A 13,886-nucleotide genomic window follows, 5' to 3' on the forward strand; every position below is an offset into this window, starting at 1 on the left:
GCAATTGCAGCGTTGGAACTGGCTCGCATAGTATCTTTCGTAATTAAAAGGTTTCCATCGGCCTCGACTGTTGAAATGCAATTACGCCTGGCACAAAATATTATTCGTTTGCCGAGGCAAACTTTTATTCGGCAAATATAATAAATTATTACAGTATAATATTAAATGCTATCTGATACCGATAATACAGTGTACAATGAATTTGGCAATATCTTTATAACCAAAAACAATATAATTGGCATTAATTTATAATTCGTGCATGTAATTTGTTTTACCGGGAAAGCTTTGTTCCCTCGATTTTATCGATAATGCTGGTCTTATGTTTAAAATATTATGTTGTTTATGCATCTAGTAAAATACATGCAAGAAGAAATATAGAATTATAGGTGTGTATCGTGAAAATGTTAAAGTGACTTTAAATTCTCTATTTTTAACCAAATTATAAAACTTATCGCCCGCGATATACGGCAGCGAGATAAACGGTTCTTATACACCCTCATACATACTTTGCACACATCTTAATCCCCTGCCACATTATGATGTTATGATTGCACGAGAGTTGGTCGTTCTCTACGTTAAATACGAGGCAAATATTTATCCAAGATTATGGCGACGTAGATGACAACTTCATTCTGCACGCAATGCCGGATATTCTCGTGGTACTATACGTGTATTTATACATGTATACATATTTCGAATAGACAGTATGCGTTTGCGCTCTAATTGTCAGCGGAATTTATGACTTTCGCGAATGCGCGCGGAGCCGGTTCCAAACAATGCGTTCACTTGTCAAATATTCGACAAATTCAAATGCGCTGCATTTACGTGTAATGGATTTAACATTGTATTGTCACGCACAATTAGAACATTGTTACGCCAACATGCGTTATCGTGTCCGCATGATGTGACGCTTGTCTCAACTTAGCGAATATTTATTGAGTTTGGGAACGAACAAATAAATAAAAGCGAGAAAAGAAATGAAAATGAAGAAAAACTATAACTCTAAATCATTAGAGGCGTTTAAAGCTAAGGGGTCAAAGTAAAGCTGTATTGAATGATAAGAATAATGTAAATATGCACCAACAAGATCTATCTTGAGTTTAAAACATTGTTCGATGTGCACTCGGATACTTCGCGCATTTCTCGGTGCATATTCATTACATCATTCTACTTTCGAGTTTGAAGTATTCATAACGCGCGGCCATTAGAAGTAATAAATATCATTTTTACGACTTATCTTTGCGTTTTCGATTTCTTTTGGCGCGCCGTGCCAGGCACTTCCCTGAAAAATGTATCTTGTACCTGGCGCATGTCGGTGAATCGTAAAAGAAAAGAAGTGCCAGTCACGCCTTTTTAAAAGAGAGTTTTACGCAGAACGATATTGCGTAACTCGCGGCTTACAATTTCGCGACTTTTTATTTGAGAGTTTCTTTATATTGTCCTTACTTATGCGTCGTAAAAACGCATGTATTACACCGTAAGACGGATCAGTTTCGTGAAAATGGAAACTTTGTCTGCTGGCTTTATCATTTATCGCGTCGTCGCGTGTCAAAGCGATGCGGATGTATCTATATCGATTGAGATGTGTCTAATAGACAAAATTTTTAATTAAATTATTACTATTTTCGTGGGCATACACGACGACCGCATGTTTTGTATGCGCGCGCGCGCTTCGACGATCGTTATTTTCAGAGTTTGGACGGCGGGCCCGGTAATCGGCGATTCGCACGCCCGTTGGAAAAATAGATTCCGGCGTTTAGACAATTTGGCTTCGCGGCCGGGCCGTACGGCGATTAATCAATTGCAAATATATACCACACATAGATTGGAAATACACGCTGCCTATTTCCTGTTTAATCGAATCAAATTGAGATGGTATTTTCCCTGTGTCCGGTCGCCCCATTTATCGGGCCGAAATGTCGAGTGGTGCTTTCCTCTTCGCCCAATGTAGAATTGTAGAACGTAAACGATCCGAAAATGCGCTCACTGACGATTGATCGGTCAAAGGGAAAACCGTAGAAAGTCCTCGCCATTTTCGAGAGCGAGAAATGCAGACAAAATAGCGCGGGAGAAATAAAATCTTCAAGACTCATTATTCTCATACATACTATACACATACTCCCTTTTTACGCGATTTTTTGTACGTTTTTTACGTGATTTTTTTATACAGCTTTTTTAAATAACGCGGGTTTTTGAAAAATTGTTCTAATTTCTCATGTGTATATGTAATATAGACCTTAATATTAATTCCTAATAATAAATTAATTTCCATAAATAATGCGATTTCTTCTCACGCGGAACGTATCTACCGTATAAAAAAAGAGTTGAGTGTATTAATATTTTTGTAAAATCTGATTGTGATAGTTTTTCTCTCGTAAAAGTTTAAAAGTGGTATACCCTTGCCACTTTTAAATTATATCACGGATATTTCCTGTTTTATGTAAATATTTCCCGTGCACACACGTGCAAAGCTCTTCTACCTTTATTCTCGTCATATCTCTCCGCCGTTAATTTATCACTATAACGCCACAAGAAGCTGAAGATAATTTATTTATAACGAAGTGGTGTGTGTGTGAGAGAGAGAGAGAGAGAGAGAGAGAGAGAGAGAGAGAGAGAGAGAGAGAGAGAGAGAGAGAGAGAGAGAGAGAGAGAGAGAGAGAGAGAGAGAGAGAGAGAGAGAGAGAGAGAGAGAGAGAGAGGAAAGAGAAAAAAGAGGGATGGAAGGAGAAAGGAGTAACCGCGCTTAAGTGGCACTTTCTTTCGCGGAGATGCAAAGGATGTTCCATTGCGAACGGATGTTAAAATACCCGGAGTCCTACAAGAGCGCGCAGCATTTACTGCCGCGTTTATTTCGAAAATTTAGAATAGAGCGCTTTTTTTAAGTCCCGCCGGACGGAACTTTTACGCTGCTTTTGTAGTAGTCCGGCGAACACTTTATCGTTCTAGCTTTCATTCGGCGCACTCGTTCGCCTGCGCAAATTTGGTGTGCTCCCTGTGGATATAGAGAATCGCTGGGACAAACGCGCGGCGCGTTGAAAATATTGGGTTGTTTTTAACGCCACCGTTCATCCCGGTGACATGAATTTTTACGACGATCTGACAGCCGTGAGATTTTCATATGAAAGCGTCTCTCGTCGAGCCCACTAGAAAATTATTTGAGAAATGGAATTTATGTTCTTGGCCTGAATTTTCGGAAAAGGCAGTGGCGGCAAACGGTATAAACATTTCGATAAAAATATTATATACTGACTCTGCTTGGCTGTGAGACATTTAATGAGCTAATATTTCAGAAAGAGATTCTATTTTTCTAAATTATAAATTATGAATAAAAAATGTATGTAACAGGTAAATTTCGAAGGGACAAGCAAGTAAAATAACTTTATTTTTTTGTAATTACATAATATTATTTTTATTGCATAATAATTATTATACGCTTGCACATATGTGTATATACAAAAAGTTATTTAAATCACAGACATTCGAGGCTCTAATTATTCAATTTCTGATTGCGTGCTATCCACGTATCTATTTCGACAGTACTGCATGTCGTACAAGCCTTTGCTTCGTTTATTTCGCTCGCGGTAAAGGTTTTTCGAAATTGAATCGTCCCTATTTCGTTGCGAAAACAGACAAATCGCGGAGTCGTCACTCGTGCTTCTGAAATTTTTATCCGAAGCGTTTCGAATGTCTGACGCGAAGCGACGAGCCCGAAATATAGTGCAGAGCAACCGATATACACCGAACAGACGACTGATTTAATTTTGTTCTGTCACTCGCCATCGCGCGCGCCGACATTTAGCGAATCGAGCTCTATTTTCATCTTTATTATGAATAATGTCGAAGCAGTTACATGTAAAGGGTACAGCATCTTTTTATCTATAACGACGTTGACCGAAGACAATTTCGCATTTCGGAGAGATTTTACTGCGAAATGTCAAAAACGATATTTGAAACGTAACAATTTTTCTATTTTCATTTTATATCAAATTAGTCGGCAAAACTTTTAACAAGAACCACAGAGTTCATATTTTAACGATAAATTTGAAAATACAAACAGCCAAAAATACTTAGTCTGCCTTCAAAACGTTTTTATATACAAATATAGACTGACTATCTCGAACTAGAGGGATTAACTATCTCGAACTACTCTAATAGAGATATCTACTAATTCTCTGATAAGTCGATAGTAAAGTATTATAAATAGAAGTGTGTGAAGAATTCTCGTGTCGGAAAGTAAAGGAATTTGAGATGCCAGAATATTTGGCAAAGATATTTTTTGCAATAAATTTGTCGCCAATAATAGAGAATTTCAAGTAAAATTTAACATCAAATTATCACATTGGCTATTAATACCGATTTAATTATGTGAGAAGTATTATTTTAGCAGAGGGTTGTTATTATAAGATCGAGTAATAATGGGTTTTAATGTGTTTAATTTAAAATTCTCTCACATACAGAACAAATTAATATTAGTGGCAATCGATTAAAAATCGATTGCCTAAATTATCTATTTATTTTGTATTATGTACACATATTGGTCATTATCTACTTCTTATATGAAGAATTTCGAAAAACTTATACGACAACGGTCGAAGAGCGCTCTGAAAAACTTGCTGCATGCGAGCCGCGTGGCCGAAATAAGACCAGCGTGCATTTTACGGAGGAAGATGCGAGCGATATAATCCTGAAAGTCTCGGATGCAACGACGACGATACGATGCAAAAGTAGCGCGACATGGTGTAGCGTGGGCGCAAGGGTGGATGGGGGGGGGGGGGGGGTTAGATAGGACGGAATCGCATCGTCGGCTCGTAAAATCTCATGAGGTCGCTGTCTCGGTATCGGAAGATGTCTCATGGGCAAGGTAGAGAGGCCGGAGAGGCGGGATGGAGGAAGTAGACGACGCAGCGAGGACGAGGGAGGGATGGAATGTCGCGGAATGTATATTCGATCTGAGTGAGGTAAGTCTGATCGAATGGGCAGGATGGCGGTCCATCACAATTTCACGAGCTGTTGCTGCTGCTGCTGCTGCAGCGAGCGAGCAACGGGTATTCTGCCGCATCTGTCGTTCGCTCGCGGTAGCGATTTCCACGCGAGTTCCCGGGGCTGAGCGGATATTTTAAGGAAAAAGTTCGCCGACATGCCGACACGCCATATCCCGCGTTTTCCTGCTGCAGAAAATCTCTTTTAGCCTCGCAGAGAAGAAGTCGTCGTCATTTTTTGAAATCTAATCCTGTATTTCATCCGTTCGTCTCTGCTGAACTCGCACGTAAAAATCGCGCAGATGAAGATGAGAAAAAGAGGTAATTGCTCCTAAAGTAATTTCTATTATTTAATCCGAGAGAGTTATGCTTGTTTTATAAATTGGACGCATATTGCATTCGTACGTCATATACAAATGCGAATGAAGATAGATTTATGTATATATGTAGGGTATGTATGTATGCATTATGTATGTGTAGGTATATGTAGAAATGTGAAGATAAAATACTGCATTGGCCATTGCTATTCTGTACTATTTGATATAAATTATTGGTGCGGTTACTGACATATCTATTCTTGTAATAAATTGTAATAATAAAAATAGATTAAAAAAATTTTAAATTAATAAAGATAATAATGAGGAATTAAATAAATTTTCAAATAAATAAAAATATAAAAATAGACTCGCATAACGATGATAAAATTTAGGACACAAGAAGTATATTTAGACACATGTAGGGAATCGTTTAAAAAGGAACGAGAGAGTTATTACGGTGATATCGATCGTATTAACGACTTTTCTATTGAAAATTTGATACGTTTCTCTTATTAGACTGTTGGTTGGCGTTTAATTGTGATTTGTCCTTTGTTCTACGAACGAAAAATTGCCGAGCATCCGTATAACTTTCTCCTCACAATATTTCTACGGTTGATCACGTGCGCGCACATACACAAACAGGCAGGTAGGTAGGTATCTCGTTAATGACGGGAGAAAGAGGAGGCCAATCCCTGATCATCGAGATGGAAGCCGGATCGCGTAACACGTAGGTATCTGCGACGACGCGTAAGCCCGATTTACTTATCGGCGCTGCGAGGGCCCGGTCGTAGGCAGCGGATGATGCATATCGGGTTAACGAGAGAACGTGCAACCGGGAGAAACGTGATTAGAGCGCGGGTGGAGGCCGCGTGCACAGATGGACGACGGTTGGTTAATTTTCAATTAACCGAGGGAGAGTGAGCGCAGTCTCTCTCGCTGCGCTGGACGGGGGACCGGATTATATCCGACGACGGCGATCGGCACGTCGGATAGCCAGGTGACTGCCGACCTAGGCTGGCTGTGTAATGTACACCCCCGGGTGTACACTACGCGTTGCGGGCTCCTCTTTCCGATCGCAGTTTCCCCAGGATTGATTGGACACAGCCGTGCACGCTGTACTCGATTAAATCGTCGCGCGAATACGGACTCGCGCGCTTCTCTCTCTCTCTCTCTCTCTCTCTCTCTCTCTCTCTCTCTCTCTTCCCCTCTCTGTTTGTCCTCTCTCTCCTCGCGCTTCTCTCTTATCCGAAATAACCTTCCCAAAGCCGAGTCTCTTCAAAGCGCTCCGCGCGCATCATGTTGGCGTAATCGCTAATTCATCGAGGGCTCGTGATCGGCGTCGCTATCATCTTCGCGTAATACCGCTAACGAAGTAATCGGGTATGTGGCAGAAGCTATAACGTGATATACGTATTACGCGACGCGACGTGTTGCCGTTATGATGCCGTTTACCTTCATTTCCCATCGTTTATTAATGATGCGATACATTCAGATGCTACGTAAATTTATATGCTGAATAAATATGATAGATAAATAATTATTCATTAGCATGTATTTACACGTTACCAAATATTTTCAATGTTAGCTTTATCGATTTTTCTTTTCTCTAATATTTAGTTCTCAAGTTACATTATCTGTAAGGCAGGTTACATTATATGTAATTTACATTATTTAATTAGAAATAAAAAATATAAAACACAAGTCGAATTATCTGCAAAATGATTAATTATAAAATATCTTACAATATATATTTGGCATTTCTTCAAATAAAAATATAAATGCTTTTTCATGATAATTTAAAACTAATTCTCTTACTTAGTCGTCGTGTCCATTAAAATAAAAGATAGAGTACGGAATATTCTTTTTCTTGTTCCGGAGATAATAATCGTAAGCATTTTGAACACGTGTCCGATTTTGAGAGCGTTTCCTCGACGACCTCCGGTAGACCGCCATTCTTCTGCTTCCGATTTCTCGTTACGTTTTATTTTTCCTCCGTCAGTCTTTTACACGGATCCTTATTCCCGCTGCTTTCTCACAGCCCGGGCGGAAAACACACCCTGGCCGACGCCGTTCAATTTCCCTTTTCTTCTCTCGCGAACAACGCGCGAGTCAAGCCGCTATCTCGTTAGTAACGCGATCTTTTTTACGCGCGAGACAAGTAATTTTCCCGTCTTGTTCTTTTTTTCGTCCATCGCGCCGAAATTGCCGAGACTCTCGCGTTACCGCAATTAATTTTCCGCCGGGTAGAAGCGCGACTATCAATCGGGCGACGACGGGCGAGAACGTCCTTTTCCACGGCGCGAACGTCGCCCATCCTTCAAGCGAAACTGAATCTTTATTACAATGAAATACTATCCTCGCCCGGTAAGACGGGAAAACTTGTTTCGCTGGAACTCGCAAGAAAGATCTATATACGCGATGTGCCGCCAATGTCTTCAGTTTCGTCTCGGATCTAGTGGATGCTTCGCTGGCGGAGCGTAGGATTCTGTTGTTAAAACAGGATAAGCTTGACGAAACGATAACTTCGTCGACAAGCGCGAATATGGACACGCCGTAAAATGAATGTAAACCTGACACGCAACGATAAAATTGCAAAATTTAACGCATATTCGGATCCCGACAAATATCCCGAAGTATATGTAACCCATAAAAAATCTATAAACGTTACGAAAATTAAACTTAAAAAATCAAGAACATAAACAAATTTACATGCATTTCAGTGAAAGAAAATCATGAGAAATTTATGAGAAAATCTTTGTAATATTTCTACATTTTTCTTAACTTCTGTCGTAACTTTCCTCTGCCTATTTTAGTTACTACTATGATAAAATAAAAAAATTGAAATTTTGAAATTGACAGAAATACGTGAATATCGCACCAGACTCATCAGAATATCGCATCGAGCTGGAATAATCATCGGAGTTCCGTTTGCACGCTAAACGCGGGAAAGTTGCTTTATAAATCGTCGTTCGTGCAATCTGCTACTCTGTTGTCGTTTTACGAGGTAACTTCCAGCGAGAGGATCCTTCAGGAATTCCAGTCATGTCTCGTCGATGGAATGCCGCATCGTGAAGGCAAGTCGGGAGGGGAAAGCGGGCGGATAAAGGCGATCAACTACGAAGACGACCCCTTACCGCACCTTATATGTACGTGTAATAACGATTAACATCAACGGTGCACCTGTCGCTTCTGTATATTGTCGCAGCTTACTCTCATTGACGGCGCCGTTAGCTTCCGACGTTATCTCCGTATGCAGCCAGGTATTTTCGACCGACCTACTTCCGCATAAATATTCAGCTTCTCGGATCTGTCAAGTGTAGTTGATTAATTTCTACACACACACACACACACACACACACACACACACACACACACACACACACACACACTCTCTCTCTCTCTCTCTCTCTCTCTCTCTCTCTCTCTCTCTGTCTCTCCCTCTCGTGGTTTGTGAATATAAATATTACTTTATTGGGAAACCACCATCGCGGTTGAATGTGGCAATAGCAGAAGTCCAAGTTGAATCACGTTTGCGTGTTGCGTTTTTTGCGTATTTAACTTACCCCCCTGCCGGTAGTGTGGTTGTGCGGTATCGTTGGAGCCCAAATTTTAGTTTAATAGACATTTGCGTGTTACAATTACCGGTCTGCCGACTGCCCTATTCACACATCAAGCTGACTCTTTTGTATCAAACTTATTGATCTTAATATATCTAAGTGACAAAAATGGCAAATGCTATGTGGCTAATTTCATATTCAAATTTTAATGAAATTTGAATTTAATTATTGAAATTCTATCGAAATTCCCTACAACTCGTTAATATTTTTATCTAAATCAATTGTATTAAATTATGTGATTAGTGAAAAATTTACTCTCATTGACGAGTTTAAGTGCCCTTAGAAATATCTCTTAACATGATCGTGAAAGTGATTGATAGATCATTTCCGATATGATGCGCATTTTACGCGATGAAAATACCCTCTACTCTGATTTGTTTGAAGTAACCAGTCTGGTGTAACTTCCTCTCGCATGGAGGAATATCGAGTTTACAACTGATATTACCTATCTCAAGTATACGGCTTGTGCTTGGGAAAGACGGTGGTGTTGCCTGATAGTTGGCTACACAGATCAATGGCGTGTAGAAAGCGTATAACGCACCGTGTTTAAACATTTCACAAACGTGTTCACACTGCGACAGTTATTGATACTGTTAGCGTTTGAGTCTAAATCGATATTCTTCAAAGTAACGATATGTTTGCACTCGAATTACTGTTCGAATTACAGGAAAGAAAGAACAATGGCTAAGTGAAATGAGTAAATATTTTGTTATATCGTTATACTTTCATTTATCTAATAAGATTATTTAAAATTATTTTACAGAGATATCTAGTTTTGTTACTTTGAAGAGAATTAATTTTACTATTTTACAAAAGATACATAAAAATATCTTCTGTGTAATAAAAGTAATACAATTATTTTACAAATTATACTCCTGCCAATGAGAATTAATCGCGACACAATTCATTGACCAACTCTATTCTTTAAAAAATATCATATGCTTTTTTATTGTAAATTGAAATATTTTTACGCGGAGCGAGCGTGCATAAATTACACTGATATAACTAACGGTTCAATGTTTAGATAATTTATTCGCGCAAATGTTTCCGCATATATGAAACCAAATAAAACGAATTAAATGCGAATTAAATTCAAAGTCATGCATTTAGTTTATTAAAATCCATATACATTACTCTAATTTATTTTGACGGTAATAATATCTAATTTAACGATATAATGCAAATTATCGAAGATGAGCTAACATTTCGAGCTAAAATCGTCACACACGTTGGCGTGTATACGCGGGCACCTGTTCAAATATTATTACAATTATTTACAATAGTGGCGGAGATCACAGCTCCGTAGCGAGCGTTCATTTACTTGAGCAGACGCTCTGATTACCATACCCTTGATGAACGGCGCCGGTTTCTGTCGTCGTGAGTTTGTAAACAGCCGGTTCGTGGAATACCGACGCACCATCAAAGTGATTAGGTGTTTGTCATTCGTGCGGGCGATAGTTCGATTGAATTCCTAACTCCAAAAAGTGGTTTTAATTATCGACTGCGCGCCCGTCGGGTGCGGAGGGATAGTGGAGAAGCAATTAGCTTTTTGCGCGCTCGAGGTTGGCCCCCTTCCCACATCCACCGTCGCACAAAGGAGAGAAATTCTTGCGAGAATTAAATGTCAATCAGCCATGACGTTCATTAAGCGGCGCCGTTTGTTCTAGTTGTTCTATTTTTCGCCGCGCCGTGCGCGAAAGAGAGAGGACTCATATCGTTGTCTATATGTATATTCTAATCTCGAATCGCCGCTACGTTCCAATAATTTCTTGGCAATATTCCTGAGCAACATACGTGGTCAGCTTTCATTTATATTTTATCAGCAATTTAGCAAATAAATCGATGATAGCTGAATAAAAACGCGACGTTCGTCAGACAGTTCGTTCGTCGATTGAGCGTTTGATTTTTTTTGCTGAGCGATTCCCGCGGTTTACGGTTCGCGCGAATATTCTGAACGGCTACGTAATGCAACGATACTTTCTAGAATTTCTTACAACAGGACGAACACTTACGCTGTACGGCGCAATATAGACACGTTGTAGCTTTGATAAATGGTAACGCGAGAACAGCCATTTCGCGCTGCGGCGCTTCTTTGCGAGCTGCCTTTTCACGGTGAGGTAGGCTGCCGTTTTCCTTTGCATAAAACATAATTACTTAGAGCGAGAGAGTAATGCCGAGTGCTCTCGGTACACAAAAGGCGACGAATACACGCTTCCAAGGTTTCTCAGGTAGTGAGCGCGACCCGAAGTGTCTCTTAGTGAGAACATAACAGCGCGTTCAAGATCAGATGTGCATCTATTTCCGCGGAAACGAGTTCGTTCTGTTTCTGTAAATTTCGTACAACACCTGCGTCCTGGGTAACGTGTCCTAATTTACGATTCGCCGCATATCAGAGTGCTTTTAAGCGAAATGTTGCATCCCTTGTACACGGAGAGAATTAGAAAGACTGCAATTTAACTTCAAACGACTCGTCGTTCTCAGTTTTATTTGAGGCCCGTAAAAGACTAATCGCGGCTTCCAACGGGCTTTTAAAAAATTCCTCACGGATATCACGACCCGAACGGTATCCTCGGTGACGGGGAAACACTTCCCCGTCATTTCAACGTCGTCGTCATCGATCCGACCTTTCTCTCCGCAGTCGAAAGTGTAGAAATGGCCGCGCGTGCCCATTCGTATTCACGGTTACGTCCCCGACGGCAATTCTCATAAGTTTTTCCTCCAACTTTGCCGTATTCAATTTGCGTGCCACGTTGCGGTAGTCCTTCTCATTTTTCTCTATACCTTCGCGAGAAACCGTTCGACGGCAACTCAGGTAGTCAGATATCGCGTATTCACTTTCGGCGAGCGCCCGTTCCGTTTAGGGGGTAGCATAAGGGAGGGAACCAAGGAGAATATATCGCTCACCGCGCTCGCATACAAGCCATCATTCTCTCGACCTTAATTGTATCGTAATGTTAAATTACGAATCCCGAGAGAAAGCATCGTCGAGAAAAGAGACGTTCTCTCTGCATGGAGAGAACTTCAGACATCCGTCTGCGAAAATTTGCTACCACCGGCGCGAATCTGACATCCGCCACGCTCGTGTGATACATCGACCTTCGCTTTCGTCTGCGCTTGCGTGTACATGCCCGCATATACGCGGAGAATTACGTATCGTCAGGTATACATTACGTACACACACACACACACACAATACCTCGCCATCCGGAGCTTTTGTGCAAGAACCTAAGTCCGCCTCCCCCGCCGTTTGCGGGAAGAAGCGTCGCTCGTAATGGATGTAAAACGTATGCGGCTTGGTCCATTCTTTATCTTATACGCTCCCGTACACATACGCGCGCGCACACAACACACACGCACATACATATACATGCGACTGGGGATGCCTCGAAGTAAGCGTGCATTCGTGGCAATATACTTCGCTCGTGGAAATGGAAATGGAATCGCTTCTGCTGCGCGGCCCCAGACTCGTATCGTGTTTCGACACTGTAAATGGGCCGGTCGGCAAATTTATATGGCCGTCATGTATATATGTATATACATATATATACATATACAGTACCGTAAAGGAAGCTCAAGCATTGATAGTGTTGTCACACCGTGTTCAAATCGCAGCTTTGTTTTTATGAAACTTTCCAGCGATAATTTGCGCGCGGTAACACGGGTTTTTAAATCGAGAAATTTTAGATTAATATCCCTTGTTGCTATCGTAGTACGTAGAGAAAGAAGGCATTAGAAACAGACTCTGGAATACAATACGATAAAATATAATAATTGCATCTTTATAAAAACTTTTACTTCGTTTGTTAAGATTTTATTATATCAGATTAGATATATATTCACCGAGGGACAACTTAAATTCGATTGAAAATTCCTATCGATAGTCAACATAAAAGGCTTTCATTGTAGCGAAAGTATTTTATGTGAAACGAAATCATGATATACAACAAAGAGCAGAGCGTATCGAAACGTAAGAATATACGATTCAATAGTTCAATTTTGACATTTATATTTCATTACGATTTTCATGTTCTATACATCATTTTTATTCGGATAATTATATCTTCATGTATAGATAATTTTACAATTTATTGTTCATATATAAAAGACACCTCGATAATTTTTAATATAAATAATGTACGCTGTCATGTGCGACAAATGCACCATTAAATTATAATATCGTTTTAAATAATTACCTCAAATAACATTAATGACTTATAAAAATTTTGCTGTTACGATCGCGAGCATTATATCGCGGGTAATGAAAACATAATGGCAATGCGTTACAGAGGCCGATTAAATATGAATATAGTATAAAATAATAGGAACGCGATAAACGGTAATTTAATTTAAAGCTTTTATGCTATCGTTGATCGCTCATTGTATATTAGCTTCAATAGCTTCGCGGCAGCTTTGTTCGCCAAATATAGACTATAAGTTCATTAGCTATTGTTGTGTACATGTATGCACGAATTCATAATATTTGCTCGCAAATTACTGCTGCAAAAAAGGAGGGGAAAATTTTTTTTTCTTCGAGTGTACACCTAATTAAAATATTGATTATCAAGTTTGTTAATGATATTTCTATCATTATCCGTGTCGATGTACATTCTGTTAACGGTTTCGGTCGCAATCGGAAATAAAAATTCACGGTGAAAAATGCAAAAATTCGAGATACCAAGTTACGTACTATTTCATCTTCGTGCTTCGGTATTTTCCTACGCGAAACGAAATATATACTGCCCGTGCCTAGTAACAACATAAACAGAAACTCTGAAACTTCAGTCCGTGTTACAATCGCAAACAACAGCGGCTAACTCTATTATTTGTTGGAAACTCCTTTCATGTTCTTAAATAAATGCGAAAAAACGGAATAGTGATGTATTAAAGATGATTATTCTGAATCGTCCGACAGTTTCTTAATTCCGAAATGTCTTTTTCATTATTATGTTATTTAACTATTTAACTTATTTAAC

At 39.7% G+C, this 13,886-nt stretch overlaps 1 protein-coding gene across 1 annotated transcript in view; it reads left to right on the plus strand.

The window, feature by feature from the left end:
* The window catches only part of LOC139768413 (uncharacterized), a 370,378-nt gene that overhangs the window by 37,673 nt on the left and 318,819 nt on the right, over positions 1–13,886 (plus strand). The gene's annotated exons all lie outside the window — the stretch shown is intronic.

The sequence above is a fragment of the Temnothorax nylanderi genome, unplaced genomic scaffold, assembly GCF_030848795.1.
Source record: "Temnothorax nylanderi isolate EJ_2023f unplaced genomic scaffold, tnyl_v1.0 TNYL_tig0016_pilon, whole genome shotgun sequence".
NCBI classification, from domain to species: domain Eukaryota; kingdom Metazoa; phylum Arthropoda; class Insecta; order Hymenoptera; family Formicidae; genus Temnothorax; species Temnothorax nylanderi.